This window comes from Carassius auratus, chromosome 40 (genome assembly GCF_003368295.1).
Source record: "Carassius auratus strain Wakin chromosome 40, ASM336829v1, whole genome shotgun sequence".
Classification (NCBI taxonomy): Eukaryota; Metazoa; Chordata; class Actinopteri; order Cypriniformes; family Cyprinidae; genus Carassius; species Carassius auratus.
The window spans coordinates 4,179,903-4,193,419 of NC_039282.1; positions in this window are offsets into that span (position 1 = coordinate 4,179,903).

The following is a 13,517-nucleotide window of genomic DNA, read 5'->3' on the forward strand; positions in this document are numbered from 1 at the left end:
CAGAATGACTCACTTTCATAAAACATACTGTAAAGTGTTCATCTACAGGTAGGTATAAGCTATAATGGACACCATTCATATTTTTCACAATTATTCAAATAAACTATAAATCATATGTAAAATATTGCTACTTTTCTTTACCGAATGGGCTCAAATGTAAAATATGCCATAATTTGAAGCTCAATAGCATTTAAACAGTGTAATAGACGTGACCAGTAAAGTAAGAAGAACACGGAGGCAGCAGGCTACAACAAAAGTCTAGGTGTTTATTTTCCACAGAACGGGGGTTACAAAAGTTAACAGATGTTAACCCGACTGAGGTAAACCAAAATAATCATAAAGAGAAAATAAAGAAGACAAAAGAAACAAACCAAAAAGGAAATACCATAAACCTAAGTCACTGCAAATGCCTCTCAAATATTAACAGAGGTCTAGGGACTACAGTACTTGTTCTATTACAGAACACAACTCACTCATGCAAACACAATTAACAAACGTATAGATTGGTGGCCAGCACCAATTAACACAAAAATGGAATAAACTCAGCAAACTAAACGTTAAAGAGTATGTGCACAACTCCAAACGCAAGTTTACATAAAATTTATTTAATCCAAATTAATGTTCTTATTGTGTGTTCTTTACTGCCAAATCAATTCTATTAAATAAAAAGATAAACTAACCTGACCCAGATTCACCAATATCCACCATACACTCCCCCACTTCTGGTTTCACGCCGGCAGGCGGGAAAGGAAGTCAGCCATCACATTATCTTGACCTGGGATATGCCGGATGGAGAATCGATAGGGCTGGATCGACAAATACCAGCGGGTAATTCTGGCGTTTGAGTCTTTCATACAGTTCATCCATTGTAGTGCTCTATGGTCCGTCTCAAGCACAAACTCGCGTCCAAGCAGATAATACCAGAGAGTATCAAGGGCCCATTTTACTCCCAAACATTCCTTTTCCACAGTGGAGTGTACCGAACCTCCCTGGAGAACAACTTGCGGCTGATGTACGCTACCGGATGTCGATCTTTTGTCGTCCCCTGGAGTAGAACTGCTCCTACTCCCTTACCTGAGGCATCAGTTCGGAATATAAAGGGTTTTTTTAAAGTTAGGACAACGCAAGACTGGCCCTTGACACAGAGCATTCTTAATATCCTTGAAAGCCTGCTCCGCCTCCACAGCCCACAGGATCTGGTTTGGACAGTTCTTTCGTGTTAAATCTGTAAGGACAGCTGCCCTCACAGAAAAGTTGGGTACAAACCTTCTGTACCAATTTGCCATCCCAAGAAAGGATCTTATCTGAGTCCTCGTCTGAGGTATTGGACAACTCTCTATTGCCTGGATCCTTTGAACTTGAGGTTTAATAACCCCGCGGCCGATCACATACCCCAAGTACTCAGTTTCTGCCATTGCAATGGAACACTTGGAAGGATTGATTGTGAGCCCTGTGGATCTAATAGGACTAATAACCACTTCCAGATGTTGTAGGTGTTCTTCCCAAGTTGAACTGTAAATGACAATGTCGTCCAAGTATGCAGCTGTAAAATCAGTCAGTCCTGAAAGTACTTGATCGATGAGCCGCTGAAAAGTTGCTGCAGTTCCATGAAGGCCAAAGGGCATCTTAGAAAAATGGTAAAGACCCCAAGGGGTCCGGAAGGCTGTCAGTTCCCGTATCTTGCACTCAACGGAACCTGCCAATAACCTTTAGCTAAGTCAATAGTTGTTAAATAATTGGCTTTGCCCAAACGGTCAATGAGGTCCTCAATTCTGGATAAGAGTCAAACTTTGACACAGAGTTGAGATATCTAAAGTCAATGCAAAACCGTAGGCTCCCATCCTTTTTGGGCACTAAGACCACTGTGCTGCACCACTCGCTTTTTGATGGTTCTACAATGTTCATGGCTAACATTTCATCCAACTCTTTGCGCAAAGCTTCCAAGAGCCGCTCAGGTATTCTATAGCTCAGTCGTTTTGGAAAAGTACCTTCTCGGAGCACTATGTCATGTTCAACTAAATTGGTGTGACCTGGTCTCTGCTGAAAAACTTGATCACATAATCTCTGAATTTCAAACTGTTGCCTTTGAGACAGATGACTCAGTGACAAACCAGAAGGAGCTGAAACTGGTAGATACTGATCTTCTACCTTCCGAATCAGAAATGCTCCTGCTGCATCTCTTGGTCAGGCAAACCACTCTTTAAGCAAATTCACATGTAAAGTCCATTTCGAATGTCTTTGACCCGGGGTGGCAATCTCATATGTAACCGGCCCAAACTTCCTCAGCACTTCAAAAGGACCCTGCCATTTGGCAGTCAATTTACTCGCATCAGTGGGCAACATCACCAGTACCTGAGTGCCTGGTTCAAAGCTCCTTGTCCTGGCCTTCTGATCATACCATGTCTTTTGCAGTTTTTGTGCCTCGGCCATATGCTCCTGGGCCAACGAACTCATGGTTTCCAGCTTCTCCCACATCTGAACCACATAATCAACAATATGAGTGGGACTTACAGAGTCTTGTTCCCCATTCCACATGTCCTTCAGCAGCATCAGCGGTCCTCGCACCTCCCGTCCGTACAGCAATTAAAATGGGGAAAATCCCGTTGAGGATTGGGGAACTTCCCTGTAGGCAAAAAGCAGATATGGGAGCCACTGATCCCAATCGTCACTTTTGTCTGCAACAAACTTGCGAAGCATTTGTTTTAAAGTTTGATTGAAGCGTTCGGTTAACCCATCAGTTTGAGGGTGATAAGGTGTGGTCCTTATTCCCTTTATACCAAAAAGTTTATACACCTGTTTTAAGAGTTCTGACATAAAGTTGGAACCTTGATCTGTAACGATATTGGCCAGCACCAATTAACACAAATATGAAAACATCAAATGGCACACCAGCCACAGCTCACGGGTCTCAGCCGCAACAAACACGCAAACAAAGATTGGTAAGAATAAACTCAGCAAACTAAACGTTAAAGAGTATGTGCACAACTCCAAATGCAAGTTTAAATAAAGTTTATTTAATCCAAATTAATGTTCTTATTGTGTGTTCTTTACTGCCAAATCAATTCTATTAAATAAAAAGATAAACTAACCTGACCCAGATTCACCAATATCCACCACAAACAGAATGACCCACATTCATAAAACACACTGTTAATTGTTCATCTATGTGTCAGCTATAGTGCACACATTTGATATCTTTCATAATTATTCAAATAGACTGTTAATCATATGTAAATAATTGCTACTTTTCATAACCAAATAGGTGCAAATTTAAAATATGCTCTAATTTGAAGCTCAATACCATTTGAAAAGAATGACTCACATTCATTAAACATACTGTAAAGTGTTAATCTATGTGTCAGCTATAATGCACACCTTTTATATTTTTCATAATTATTAAAATAAACTAAATCATATGAATACAATTGCTACTTTTCATTAATGGATGGGCTCAAATGTAAAATATGCCATAATTTGAAGATCAATAGCATTTGACCAGAATGACTCACTTTCATAAAACATACTGTAAAGTGTTAATCTATGTGTCAGCTATAATGCAAACATTTTATATTTTTCATAATTATTCAAATAAATTGTAAATCATAAAAAAATTGCCACTTTTCATTACCAAATGGGCTCAAATGTAAAATATACCATAATTTGAAGCTCAAAGACGCGGGAGAGATAATCTTGCTGTCATTGCGTGAGAGTCCAAGTCTATTCCTAGAAAGGTTATATGTTGAGAGGGAATTAAAACACACTACTGGAAATTCAACGGGGCCAGAACTGCATTTGTAAATGTTCAAGGAGCCAAGGCTAAGCCGAAGGGAAGAACACGGTACTGATATGCTTTGCCCTCTAAAGGAAATCTGAGGATCTTCCTGTCTCAAGGGAATCGGCTGGCGGAAAGCGTCTGATTGCTGTTTCGCTGCCCTAAACTTTTCCACCACCGAAGTGACCGCCTCTCTGAACAGACCGTCTTTTGAAATAGGGGCATCAATAAGAAAAGATTTGTCCTTTTCCTTAATGTCGGTGAGATTAAGCCAAAGGTGGCGCTCAACTGTAATCATACCAGCCATAGAACGGCCCACTGCTCGAGCAGTATGTTTGGTAGTGTGTAGTGCCAAATCTGTTGCTCGCTGCAGCTCTTTCACAGCCTCGGGTGTGATGCCCTCGTCGAGTTCCTTTAAGAGCTCCACTTGGTAGGCTTGAAGAACTGCCATCAAGCGGAGCGAGGCAGCAGTCTGACCTGTAGCCATGTAGGATTTTCCGAGGGTCACGGTCTGGCATGTAAGAAATGGTGGCTAAATCCCTAGCCGCAGCATTAGTAATGCACACAGAGTAAGGCTGTTTCCAGCGCAATGCTGTCCTCATAGTCCATGTCGCACATGTCTCGTGCGGTGCCTTGGCAGTTGCAGAAGTGACACAGTGGCGGTTGGATGCGGGGGCAACCTTAGAAATTACTTCTACCCTCAAGCGCAGTACTTTAGAAGAAAGGCCACTAAGCGCTGCCTTGTGCATGATGTAGGTCCAAGCACACTGCGCACCTTTCATGAGTATCTACCCCCTTGATGAACCTGCCACTCGGCTCCTTACACTTTTGAAAGCTCATTGCGTCCATGAAGAGGAGTTAAACACAAGTGGCTTAGCCATTTCAAACAATTAACTAAGCATCCTGGCCTATGCTACTTTATTTTCACTTAAGTGTTTAATGCATTCCTTTTATACACGTACAAACACACATTTATCTCAAAATATTTGATATATTAAATATATTAACTTTTACATGAAATATTGCTTTGTCATGTAACTAAAATAATCTAAGTTCATTTTGTACAGTTGTACAGGGGCCTTTTAGTTTTGGATAAGGTAATTGAATTAATAAGTGTATTAAGAAAAAAAAAGTATAAAAATGTATCAATGTAACATAAGCTTTTGTGTTTTCGTCCCAAAGATGTATTTTCTTAATTTAACTTATTTTACATTTATGTGCTTGTTCAGTGCAAAGTGTTTGTGTAGCTTATGTTTGCTAAGTGTATTATAAATCTGTATCTATATTTATCTGTATGTTTTAGAGCTATTTTAAAGCTTAATTTCATAGTAAGTTTTTTTTTTTTTTAAATTTGATATTCGTTTAACCAACTTGCTTGCTTTATGATAGTATCCCTTATGAAAAAAAAGAGGTTTATTCAAGTGTCCTATTAGTATTCTTCCATTAAAGGGGGTTAAAATGCCTTTTCATGCATACTGAATTATTTACACTGTTAAAGAGTTGGATTCCCATGCTAAACATGGACAAAGTTTCGAAAATTAAGTTGTACGTTCCAAAAATACTCCTTCCGGTTTGTCACAAGTTTCGGAAAGTTTTTTTTGAGTATGGCTCTGTGTGACGTTAGATGGAGCGGAATTTCCTTATATGGGTCCTAAGGGCACTTCTCCCGGAAGAGCGCGCGCTCCCGTAGAGCAGAGCAATTCACTTATCAGAGCGAGAGCGAAATGTCACAAAAGAAGTGTGTACAGATTACCAAAAAAAAAAAAAAAACAGCATTAAGGGACCAGTGGATGGAGTTTATTTTTACAGAGCATCAACGGAGTTGTGCAAGTGCTTTTGTTTGTTCCCTGCATTTCGAAGATGCTTGTTTTACAAACAAGGCCCAGTTTGACGCCAGATTTGCATATCGTTTATTTCTTAAGGATAATGCAGTCCCAATGAAAAAGGGTCACGATCGTGTGTTGGAACCGCAGGCGGTGAGTAAAACTGCTTCAAATATCTCTGTGTTGTTAACTTAGCTATCTTCGCGTAAGCACATCAAGTAAACAACATGCGATGTTATCATCAAACTGCACTTTCCACATGTACACCTTAAAAAAAAATAAAAACGACATAAAGTGGAACTTAGTCATTTTCCAAAACCACTGTGGAAAGTGCAGAAAGACCGCACGGATGTGGTAGTCTTCTTCGCCACCCTGGTGGGTTTCTGACTCAACCGCATGGCTCCAGTTCCACCTTGCTCCACCATGGGTTACTGCCCTGTTGGTTCGGCCCTGGGCCACTGAACTTTCTGTCCTTCCTGGACTTGTGTATTGTTGTTGTTTTTCTTTTGTTTTTTGCCCTTTTCTCTCTGTTTCCCTCTATGGACCTGGCCCTCTGTCCCTCCCCCTGATCCTCCGCCGGTCCACCTCCCTCCTGGGCTCCCTGTTTTTGTTTTGCACTTCTTGTCTCTGTTTCCCCATTTTTACCTGTCCCTCCCCTGGTCCTCCGCTGCTCCACCTCCCTCCTGGTCTCTGTGTTCCTTGGTCTCTTCTTGGTTTCGGGTGGAGCATCTGGTAGCTGCTCCGTGGAGGAGGGGGTAATGTCACGCTGTCTGGTCTCTTTTTCCCTGGGTGTCCACTAGTGGTCTCACCAGTGTTATGCCAGTTCATACTTAAAAAGAACTAGCTCAAAGTTCAGTTCATACAGATGATAATGAACTAGTTCACATTCATTTGTTAAATTCTGTTTAAGATAGGCCACTACAACTTCAACTTCAATGGTCAAAATCATGTCTGACCCGCTCCATGTCTCATATTGCGCATCCTATCTTACTCGGTCGTGCTGTTCACTTTTCATAAATCAACATAAATGGGAAAAAAAATAACATTTACAAAATTTTAACAAATATGAAACTGACTTTTTTTAATGGCTAAAACAGTATAGTATGCCTACATAGCCTACTTTCTATTTGTACAAATTTCTGCACATTAATTTAATTCTGAATTTTGCACACACAAGTTGAAAGGCATTTGTTCAAATCAAGTTCACGGATAATTGTGCGAACATTTATTAGCGTAATCATTATGATACTAAAATCCTAACAAATAGGCTATGCTATGTACAAAAAATCAGATGAGCCCATAATATGAACGGTTAAGCATTTTCCTCCCATAGAAAACCATTATAAGAATGCTTAATGTGGCTTAATGCAGATTAGAATGTCCCCTTATTATGTCAAAATAACGAGATATCGATACTAGGCTACTGTGTCCACCGTGGTCTCCTTTTTGATCAGCGGAAACGATTTTTGCTTGTTTGGGATCTGACTGTCCATCGTATTTGAAAAAGTTAAGCAAACTTTCCTGTCTTTTTGACATTTTTCCTCTGCGTATAACGATCAAGGCTTACAGCAATCTCAACTAGTACAACAAGCGCACAAGTCATGTGTCACAAACATTGAACACTACACAAACAGTATTTTTTTTTTTCATTTAGGCAATTAATTTTAGTAACACAGGAGGTGCCGGATCCAATGTTGGAGGTGACGGAACATGTTCCGGCTCAAATTAAGCCCTGGTAAAACCTGACTTTTCAAATGAGCTTGAACGTGAACAGCGCGTGCTGTTCATTCCTGCCAGAGTGAGCGCCGCTCTCGTTCACGTTCAGCGTTCCGCGAAAATATGAACGCGTTAGTGAAGCGAGTGAATGTCGTTCATTGAACACGTTCATGCAAAACACTGGGTCTCACTTCCCCATAGGCACCTCACCGCAGGCAATACAATTCCCACAAAGCCTTGTCCCTTCATCACGGTAATTGCACACCTGTTAATTGCACTCAGGCGTCTTTACTTTCATAGTCATTATCCTGCCTATTTAAACCATTCTGTTTCTGTTTTTGTCATGGAGTCCTTACTTTCCGTCACCTGGTTTCCTAGTGTTCCTAGTTTTCGAGTTCCTGTTCCTGTTCCTGATCCTGTTTGTTTGTTTGTTTCTGTTTGGACTGATGTTTGGTTACGACCCCGGCTTGTTTTGACTCTGATTTTGACATTTCTGACAAATGTTCCCCACTGTCACGGACTATATATTCTTGTCTCACCACCACTCTGCCTGGCTGTATTGTTAATCGTTAATTGTTCAATTAAATTCAATTCAAGTTTATTTATATAGCGCTTTTTACAATACAAATTGTTATAAAGCAACTTTACAGAAAATTAAGTTTCTACAATATTTAGTAGTAGCTTATAAGTGGTGACAGTCAGTTTGTGCACGTTTGACAGGATTTTTAGAAAAATTAATACAAGACGTAATCAGCCAGACGATGAACATTATTAATATCATTAATAATTAATAGTTATTATATGATGCAGTCATAGGGGAGCGAAGCGGTTCCAGGTGGAGATCTCAAAGACCGGAGGGGGAGAAGTCGTCGCCCGGGGCCTGGCTCGAGTCCTCCGCTGTGGATGCACCCAGGGTCCGTGGTGTCCCAGCGCCGGAGTGAAGGACATCTGGCAAGATCGCGTCCTGGGTGCAGAGAAACACTCGGAGTAGACCTGGTGGGACTGTTAACAGCACGCTGTATACTTACCCCAGACTTGTGAGCGTCAGCCCGGGATGATTCCAGCGCGGCTCTCCGCTCTCTCAGCTGGGCCTGCCTCACCTCCAAGTCATGAATCTGCTTTTCCACGGGCCTCCAGTTCGAGCTGCACAGAATGCAGCTCGAACGTGTCCTCACCTGCAATCAAAGGTAGACATTCATCCGCCATTAAAGCAAGTAACTTTGAGAAAAGCAATGGTAATGTGTGTGAATAGATTATTAACAATGCAAGCGCAGTTAGCAGCAACCACACTTGCTGATGCTAACGGGCTATAAGCTAATAGCGGACCCAGGAGATCAAAATAATACTAGTGATAACGAGGCGCTCTGATTGTTTTTGTTATAGATTACGAAAGAGGATATATTCACACATTATAGAAACGGAAACGATGGTGTATGAAATTGATTTTTAAGATAAAAATTATCTATAAAAAGAATATAGTGATGGAGCTCAAACGCAGTACAGACACCAACAACAAACAGGAAGTGACGATATCAACCAGTGAATGACCAGTGAATGACCAAAATGTTTTGGTCATTGTTACTCATGTCCTGCATTTTGACTGCCTCTGCTTCTGTCCTGGTTATCTGTTTCTGTTTTGTTTTTGCCTTGTTGGCCTTTTTGTTCATATTAAAGTAATTTCCTTGCACATGGACCCAGACCCTGTTTCTGTTTTGGTGCGGTAGGACATAAAGCCAGGCAGAGTGGTGGGTGAGAAATATTATCATAGCCTGCATAGAACATTACCTGCCAAACCAATTACACTGTAAAAAAAAGAAAAGAAAACCAGGTGCTCTTCTTGACCGATTCCATGAGACGTGTGTGTCGCGTTCTTTAACCTTCTGCCTGGAAACAAAAATGCTGTGGCGTTAAACCACCTCAAGAAAGAAGAAAACCGTAGTATTTACAACTGTGAACACGAGTACTTATCAGGATCAAATGAACTCTGGATATTTAAAAGTATCTCAAATATTAACATTTCGTGGCATGGAGTCTTTAAAATATGTCCAAGCGTTTTACAGAGTTTACAAGAGTTTTTTTAAGAGTCTGTTGTTGTGGCGACATTTCCACGCCCCGAAATGTGACACTGAATGAAATGAATTGTGATTAGTTTTTTGACATGTCACTGTCAGCAGGGATCTCAGGGTTTCAGGTGTTTCGCCCCTTAACCTGAACACCTCACCTGAGTGGGGCAGTAAAGACTGACTAGCCTTTACCTGTAGAAGAGTTCCAACTGTGGGTTCTCTTCAGCCACAGCCTTCTTTGGCTGGACTCGGCTGCTACAGCTACATCCCTGTTGGCTTTCTTCAGCTGTTTAGACTACAGGCCCACCCTCTGGAGGAAATAGTGCACCAATTTTGCTGGGAACCCCCGGCAGCAAACTTAGATAGGGTAGCTGGTATGCTACCCCTTTACAACAGCTTCGTCGACCAGGTCCTGGTACTGTGCATTTTTCAGTTGGTAGGACGTGGCTAACCTCTCTTCTGCCAGGGATTTCTCGGCCTTGGACATTATAGTGGGAAGAGGTAAGCTCCTGCTCTGAGACAATGATATATCAAATAACCAATCACAATTCGTTTCATTCAGTGGCACGTTTCTGGGCGTGGAAATGTTGCCACAATAACAGTGTGGAAAACTCTGAGACGTACAGTACAGACCAAAAGTTTGGACACCTTCTCATTAAAAGAGTTTTCTTTATTTTCATGACTATGAAAATTGTAGATTCACACTGAAGGCATCAAAACTATGAATTAACACATATGGAATTATATATGGAATTATATACATAACAAAAAAGTGTGAAACAACTGAAAATATGTCATATTCTAGGTTCTTCAAAGTAGCCACCTTTTGCTTTGATCACTGCTTTGCACACTCTTGGCATTCTCTTGATGAACTTCAAGGTAGTCACCTGAAATGGTCTTCCAACAGTCTTGAAGGAGTTCCCAGAGAGATGCTTAGCACTTGTTGGCCCTTTTGCCTTCTGTCTGCGGTCCAGCTCACCCCTAAACCATCTCGATTGGGTTCAGGTCCGGTGACTGTGGAGGCCAGGTCATCTGGTGCAGCACCCCATCACTCTCCTTCTTGGTCAAATAGCCCTTGATGCCTTCAGTGGGACTCTACAATTTTCATAGTCATGAAAATAAAGAAAACTCTTTGAATGAGAAGGTGTGTCAAATTTTTTTTGTCTGTACTGTATTTGAAAGATTATATGCTGAGAAATTTTAATTTTGGAGATGCTTTTTAATATCCAGAGTTCATTTGATCCTGATTAGTGCTCGTGTTCACAGTTTTTAACAAAAGTGTTTCCACATTTGTGTCCTATATGCAGCAGATTTTAGCCAACGGTCCATGGGAGTGACGTCTGAGGCTGAGACTACCTCGGGTCAGAAGAATGCCAGGTTTGATTTTTTTTTTTGACAGTGCATTCGCTCTGGCAGGTAATGTTCTATGCAGGCTATGATAATATTTTACAATAAGATCTGAATGGTATTTGTTCACAACATGTTCTTCTGTTCAACTGCTTAGGTGGCTCCACGTTCGTCAGTTCAACTTCTGCTCTGTCTTCAATCCTGCCTTAAAGAGCCACACAGATGGGAAATCAAAAATTACCTGTATTACAGTGTATGATGTAGCTGTCCATCAGTGTAATTAATGTGCAAAGTTATTAAACCAAAAAGTACACTATTTATAAAAAAGTACACGATTTATTGTAATTGGCTTCTAAAGTAAGGAGTCGACTCTGAATAGCTGAAACGAGTCGTTATAGATTTCAAATCTTTTGCCCATCTCTATGTACGTCACTAGGAACACTTTGCATAAAAATCCCTGCCTACCATCTTGGGAGAAACAAAACTACTCCGCCCCACCCCCCCACACAGACGCTCTGTTTGGTGTGATAGCATCATGTCGAGGAGACAGTGTGTTTTTAATTGTAAAGGCAAGTTTGTTTTATTTTCACTGCCAAAGAATGAAGATCAGAAGAACCAATGGCTAAAATTCATGTTGTGTTCACAACATTTCACTGATGACTGCTTTTCTAATCTCGGTGAGTACATGGCTGGATTTTCAAAGCGTTTGGCCATAAAAGAGGGTTCATTACCAAGTTTATTTAGACCAATGAGCATCTCCGAATCACAACGCGAAGTATGATTATGAAGTTATGTGTTTGTTTTCTCCTGAGCGTCTTATCAGTATGTGTGGTGTCTGCAGCCTGTCTGCGCTGATCTTTGTTTACAAAAACGTCATTAAAATGAAGTGTAACTCCGTGAAGAGACATGAGAGAGATATCTATAGAAAGCTTGACATGTCTACTTTATTTTACAGTTTGCTTCGCAGTGAGAGGAATAAGACATAATTCGTCCCAAACAGATGCTAACGCATTGTTTACCGTGAAGTTGTGTGCGGAACAACCAATCAAAACTATGTCAGTTGACCAATCAGAACACAGTATGCAACCGAAAGGTGGGGTTTAAGGAAACTGAATCTTTTGAACAGCTTTGCGCAAACCGTTTGGGGATCTCTGAGAATTGAGGTAATTTTAAAATGATATTTTGACAAAATGACAATGTTTTTTAACCTTGGATGGATTTATACCTAATGTACAGGACTTATAAACAGTGATAGGAAGCTTAGAATTTTCATCTTACTGGCTCTTTAAGTCATTCTGTAGCAGTTTTTCCCAACAGTGTCATGACTTTGTGACGGTTGGGTTTAGGAGAAACACAAGGAGAGGGTGAGCTCACTAGGGAACACCCAGGAAAACAGAGACTGACAGCGTGACATTACCACCTCCCCTACGGAGCAGCTCCCAGATGCTCCACCTGAAACCCCAGAAAACCCAACAGGAAAAAGAGATAGGAGGGAGGTGAAGCGGCGGCGGACTAGGGGGAGGGACGGAGGGTCAGAATACAGGGACAGGAGAACCAGAAGCATGGACAGACAGAGACAAACAACCAGGTAGAATGGAAAGACAAAAGACAGGACAACCAGGTAAAATGGAAAAAACAGAGACGGAACAACCAGATGGAATGGAAAGGCAGAGGCAGGAAAGTGTAACACAAAACAGGGAGTCCAGGAGGGTGGTGGACCGGCAGAGGATGAAGGGGAGGGACGGAGGGTCAGGTCCAAGGAAGGAGATAAATAGAAAAACAAAATGAAAACAAAAACACAAAAACATGGGTACATGGGGGACATTAAGTGATGCCCACCCGGGCGAAACAAAGGGCCATCACACCCATGTGGTCAAGGCAGAAACCCCCCAAGGGCGGAGCGGAAGACCACCACGTCCTCGCGGTCAAGGTTGGAGTCCCCCAGGGTGGAGCGGAAGACCACCACGTCCTCGCGGTCGAGGCCGGAGTGCCCCAGGGCGGAGCGGAAGACCACCACATCTTTGTGGTCGGCCCAATGGGAGGACGAAGATCACCAGTGACTTGACTCAGTCCTCGAAGATCACCGGTGACTAGCCTTGTCTCTGGAAAGTCCATGGTACTTAGTTCAGACTCTGGAAGGTCGATAGAAATCTGATTCAGGAAGAACAACTGGAACATGACTCGACTCTGGAGGGTCAACCGAAAACTGACTCAACTCGGGAAAGTCAATGAGCACCTGACTTGACTTTGGACAGCCTGTGGAGATGCGAGACGTCTCCGCTTCGGGCACCGCCTCTGGAACGGCCTCGGGCACCACCTCGGTCACCGCATCGGGAACGGCCTCGGTCACCGCATTGGCCTCCGGAACAGCAGCGGGCACCGCCTCGGTCACTGCATCGGGAACGGCCTCGGTCACCGCATCGGCCTCCGTAACAGCAGCGGGCACCGCCTCGGTCACCGCATCGGCCTCCGGAACAGCAGCGGGCACCGCCTCGGTCACCACATCAGCCTCCGGAACAGCAGCGGGCACCGCCTCGGTCACCGCATGGGGAACAGCATTGGGCACTGCCTCGGCCTCCGGAACAGCAGCGGGCACCGCCTCGGGAACGGCCTCGGCCTCCGGAACAGCATCGAGCACCGCCTCGACCTCTGGAACAGCATCGGGCGCCTCCTCAGGAACGGCCTTGGGAACGGCCTCGGGTACCGCCTCGGCCTCCTGGACGGCAGCGGCCCGCTCGGGAACGTCCTCCTGGACGGTAGCGGCCCGCACGCTCCGGAACGTTCTCCGAGTCTTGA